The sequence below is a fragment of the Nicotiana tomentosiformis genome, chromosome 3, assembly GCF_000390325.3.
Source record: "Nicotiana tomentosiformis chromosome 3, ASM39032v3, whole genome shotgun sequence".
NCBI classification, from domain to species: Eukaryota; Viridiplantae; Streptophyta; class Magnoliopsida; order Solanales; family Solanaceae; genus Nicotiana; species Nicotiana tomentosiformis.
The window spans coordinates 110,596,248-110,602,247 of NC_090814.1; positions in this window are offsets into that span (position 1 = coordinate 110,596,248).

Sequence of the window (6,000 nt, forward strand, 5' to 3'; positions counted from 1 at the left end):
AGTTTCGATTGGCACGATGTGCATATTACTTATGATTCAGAACTGAGGATGAAATCCTCACATGTTAATATAAATTGATATGTTTATACCGGGCTACGAGCTGCGGTGGAAGTTATATAAGGACAAGATACTTGTGATGAAAATTCTTGTGTTTAAGTTCTCCCTTGTGAAATTAAATTTGTACTATAGTACTAATAGGGAGTCATGCATGTTAAGCTTATTTGAGAATTCTTGTATGAAATTCTCTGTGCATACTTGCCAAATTCGTGTTGTAATTATTGAGTTTTAACCTACGAGGTAGGTGCCTGCCCAGGTGGCATTAAATATGACTCGTTAATTCGGGTAAATAATTATGAGGTCTCCATGCCTTGCATCTTGTTATTAGTATTGTGAAGGTTTGAAACTAAATTTTTGTTAACATGAAGTTAATTGATGATTCTATAATTGATTATGAACAACTATTAAGACCAGATTGACCTAGAAGGATGATCCGTTCAGGTGGACCAAAGAGTGTGAGGAGAGCTTTCGAAAGCTCAAGACAGCTTTGACTATAGCCCCAGTATTGGTATTACTTACAAGTTCGGGGTCTTACACGATGTATTGTGATACATCTCGTATTGGACTTGTTGCAGTATTAATGCAAGATGGCAGAGTGATTGCTTATGTGTCACGGCAGTTGAAAGTCCATAAAAAGAATTATCATGTTCATGACTTAGAAGTAGCAGCCATTGTTCATGCGCTGAAGATTTGGAGACACTACCTCTACGACGTGTCATGTGAAGTATTCACAGATCATCGTAGTCTACAATATCTATTCAGACAAAAAGATCTTACTTTGAGGCAGAGAAGATGGTTGGAGCTGTTGAAAGACTATGATATCACCATTTTGTATCACCTTGGAAAGGCCAATGTGGTGGCCGATGCTTTGAGTAGAAAGGCTGTGAGTAGGGGCAGCCTTGCATATATTACAGTTGGTGAGAGGACGCTAGCTGCAGATGTTTAGACTTTGGCCAATCAGTTTGTGAGGTTAGTTGTTTCAGAGCCTAGTCGGGTTCTAGCATGTACAGTCGCTCGGTCTTATTTATATGAGCATATCAAAGAGCGACAATATGATGATTCTCATTTGCTTGTCCTCAAGAACACGGTGCGGCATGGTGGTGCCAAGAAGGTTGATGTGGGATATGATGTAGTTTTGCAGATGCAGGTTCATATATGTGTTTCTAATATGGATAAGCTTCGTGAATTAATTCTTGAAGAGGCCCACAGTTCCCGGTATTCTATTCATTCGGGTGCCGCCAAAATGTATCAAGATTTGGGGCTACATTATTAGTGGAGGAGAATGAAGAAGGATATAGTTATATTTGTAGCTCGGTGTCTGAATTGTCAGCAAGTTAAGTACGAGATCAGAGACCTGGTAGTTTGCTTCAGAAGTTAGAAATGCTGACAGTAAATTTTGTGATGTTGCCTTCATGGTTGGAGAAAGAGTATTGCTCTGGGTTTCACCTATGAAAGCTGTAATGAGGTTCGGAAAGAAGGGCAAGTTGAGCCCTAGGTATATAGGACCCTTCGAAATTCTTGAAAGGGTGGGCGAAGTACCCTACAGGCTTACATTACCACCTAGTTTATCAGCGGTTCATCCGGTGTTCCATGTGTCTATACTCCAGAAATATCATGGTGATCCGTCCCATGTTTTAGATTTCACCTCAGTCCAATTGGACAAGGATTTGACATATGAAGAGGAGCCGGTAGCTATTTTAGCCTGACAGGTCCTACAATTGAGGTCTAAGAGTTATCCTTTAGTTCGGGTCTAATGGAGAGGTCAATCAATTGAGATAGCTACCTGGGAGTCCGAGTCGGACATGCGGAGTAAATATCCACACCTTTTCACCAGCTCAGGTACTTTTCTAATTCCGTTCGAGGACGAACATTTGTTTTAGAGGTGGAGAATGTGATGACCCAATAGGTCATCTTTAAATTTAATAAATATTTATGTGTTCTGAGACCTCAAAAAGCACTATTTATCATTCATCGACTTGTGTGCGTAGTGCGTATAATTTTTCGGAAAACTTTTATATGAAAAATTGATTAAAATGTGAAATAAAGCTTTAAAACTCAAATAAGTTGACTTTGGTCAACATTTTGAGAAAACGGACCCGGATCAGTGTTTTGACAGTTCCGGTAGATCCGTATCGTGATTTGGAACTTGGGCGTATGCCCGAAATTTAATTTGGAGGTCCCTAGCTCAAGTTATGGTCATTTAACGAAAACTAGAAATTTAAAGGCTAATGATTTCCAAAGTTGAATCACATATTTGACTTTTTGATATCGGGGTCGGAATCCGATTTTGGAAATTTGAATAGGTCTGTTATGTCATTTATGATTTATGTGCAAAATTTGAGGTCAATCAAACTGGATTTGATAGGTTTCGGCATCGAATGTAGAAGTTGAAAAATCTTAAGTTCCTTAAGCTTGAATTGGAGTATGATTCATGGTTTTAGCGTTGTTTGATGTGATTTGAGGTCTCGACTATGTTCATATGATGTTTTAAGACTTTTTGGTGTATTTGGTTGAGGTATCGGGGGCATCGGGTGAATTCCGGATGGTTAACGGATCAAAATTTGAACTTAATGAAAAATCTAAAATTTTGGCCTTCTATTGTAATCGCACCTACGGATTTTAGACCGCAGAAGCGGAAACTGTAGATGCGGTCAAGTACCCGCAGAAGCGAAAACTGTAGATGCGGTCAAGTTCCCACAGAAGCGGAAACTGCAGATGCAGTCAAGTGTCCGCAGATGCGAAAAGGCCTGGACAGAACCCATAAAATCGGAAGTTAACCATTTTTACTCATTTGTGAATTTTGAGTCTCGGATTAAGCGATTCCAAAGGGATTTTTCATGACTTTGAATTGGGTAAGTGTTCTATAATCATGAGTGATTATATTTCATAAATCCATATCTATAATCATCATTTATTTTGGATTTAAATGAAAGAAATTGGAATTTTTGAAGGTCCATTTGACATCGAAATTTGATAATTTTTGTATGGTTGGTCTCGTATCGGAATGAGTGTTCGGATTTTGTATGTTTTTTCGATATTCATGACGTGGGTCCCGTTGTTGAGGTTTTAGATGAATTTCGGATTTTTATCCGAAAAATTAGTAAATTCATATGGAATTAATTCCTACGATCTGTATTGAGTATATTGAATTGTTTATGACTAGAGTTGAGGATTTCGGACATGAATTCGCGAGGCAAAGGTTTATTGGAATCTTGAATTTGGTTGGAAAGCGAGGTAAGTGTCGTGGTTAACCTTGACTTGAGGGAGTAGAACCCTTGAATGATTTGTTATATGAAATTCATGTGAACAACGTATAGGCAAGGCGACGAGTGTCTATACGTCATCAAATTAATTGTTGCATAATTATTTGAAATCATAAATTGTTTTAAGACATGAATTAATTATTATATTAATTATGTCTCTCATATTCCTTGCTCAATATTATGCCTTGAATCCATGCTATAATTGTTACATGTTTATTTTACTTATGTGATTTAATTGATACTTGACATATAGCATATTAGAAATTAAATTGTCTATTTTTTCCTTGATTTCCACAGTTAATTGCTACTTGTCATTACTTGTCCCTAAGTAATTTATAAATATTGTGTACATTGTTGCCTAATAATTTCTTACTGAATGTGGTATTTATTGGAGTATTTTATTTTATTTAAGAGTTTTTAAGTTTATATTGTTGGAGCGGGTTGCACGCCGCATCGGAAATGAAAAGGAATATATTGGGGGATCGGGTTGCACGCCGCAATAGATTATATTTTAAGTTTATATTGTTTGAGTGGGTTGCACGCCGCAACAGAAATGAAAAGGAATATATTGGGGGATCGGGTTGCATGCCGCAACAGATTATATATTTGAAGAATTATATTGTTGGAGTGGGTTGCACACCGCAACGAAAATTAATTGAAATAATAATTGGTTATGACTGTCGGGTAATAATAGTTGGTTATGACGGCTGAGTAATAATAATTGGTTATGACTGCCGAGTACTAATAATTGGTTATGACGGCCGAGTAATAATAATTGGTTATGAATGCCGAGTAATAATAATTGGTTATGATTGCCGAGTAATAATAATTGGCTATGACTGCCGAGTTGGCTTCAAATGTTTAAATGAGTTACATGTTTTATTTTATTATTGTTGTTATTAATATTATTGCGTACATGTTAATGTAAGTGACATGCCTTAGCTTTATCACTACTTCGTCGAGGTTAGGCTCGGCACTTACTGGGTACATGGGGTCGGTTGAACTTATACTACACTCTGCACTTCTTGTAGATTTGCTCAGATTCATCTATTCGGAGGAAACTTGAGGTATAACTGCATGGCGTTCGTAGTTCTGAAGTCCCCTTCTACTTTATTTTAGATGTGTGTTTTCTTTTTGTAACGACCCGGTCAGCCGATTTGAGAATTTAAGTCTCGTTCGGCAGCATAAGGCCCTGTGTAGCTACGTATTATGTGTATTGACTTGCGTGCATTATTGAATTCAGTTACCAGATGATCCGGAATGATTTGGGACACAGTCCCTAAAACGGAAGCTTAAGTCTTAGGATTTTGACCGTAGTCAGAACTGTATGAAGACGACTCTGGAATGGAGTTGTCGGTTCCGTTAGCTCTGTTGGGTGATTTTCGACTTAAGAGCGTGTCCGGACTGTGAATCTGAGGTCTGTAGCTGATTTAGGCTTGAAATGGCGAAAGTCGAATTTTTGGAGTTTTGGATCGGAAGTGAACTTTTTGATATCGGGGTCGGAATGCGATTCTAAGAGTTGGAACAGCTCCGTTATGTTATTTGGGACTTACCTGCAAAATTTGACGTCATTCCGGGCTGGTTTGATAGGTTTCGGCGCGAGTTTTAGAAGTTGGAAGTTTTGAACGTTCATAAGTTCGATTCGTGGTGCAATTTGTATTTTCGGTGTTATTTGATGTGATTTGAGACCTCGAGTGAGTCCGTGTTAGGTTATGGAACTTGCTTGTGTGTTTAGACGGGGTCCCGGGGGCCTCGGGTGTGTTTCGGATGGGCTACAGACCATTTCCTTCTATTTTTGAACTACTTGTTCTGGTGTCTGATGTCCTTCTTCGTGATCGTGAAGATCCTTTCGCGTTCGCGAAGTGTCTATGATGACCGCCTCAATTTCCTTCTTCGCGTTCACGTAATACGCCTCGCGATCGCGTAGCTCTGCACATTTCCTTCATCGCATTCGCGTCCCCCAGTTCGCGTTCGCGTAGTGTTATTTTGGAAGGGGAATTATTTGTTCTTCGCGTTCGTGAGCTTACTTTAGCGATCGCGTACTTCTGCCTTTCCATTCTTCGCGTTCGCAGCTCTCTCTTCGCGTTCACATAGAAGAAAATAGAAGTTGGGCACTGGTGAATACTTCCTCTTTCGCGTTCGCCTGCTTCTTCATGCGTTCGCGTAGCTCAGTTCGTGGGCACCTGATATTCCTTCTTCGCGATCGCACAAATCTGTCCGCGATCGCGTAACAACTTTTGGGCAGTAGCCACTTTCCTTCTATGCGATCGCATTCGTTCTTCCGTGATCGCGATGCTTTGATGCCTGGGAAGAAACATTAAGTTTTGAAAATGGGACTTAGTCCCATTTTTCATTTTTGATGGATTGGAGCTCGGGAAGAGGCGATTTTCGGGAGTTTTTCAAGGAAAACAACGGGGTAAGTGTTCTTAACTCAATATTGGTTAAAGTACCCGAATCCATGGTTGTTTTTAACATTTAATCGGTGAATTTATTTGGAAAAATTGTGAAAACCCTCTTGGTTTAAATTTAAGATTTGGAGGTCGATTTGTTATTGGAATTCGATAAAATTCATATGGTTGAACTCGTATCGGAATGGGTGTTCCGATTTCATGCAAATTATGTCGGGTTCCGAGAGGCGTGCCCCGCGTTGACTTTTGTTGACTTTTTGGAATAAATTTTT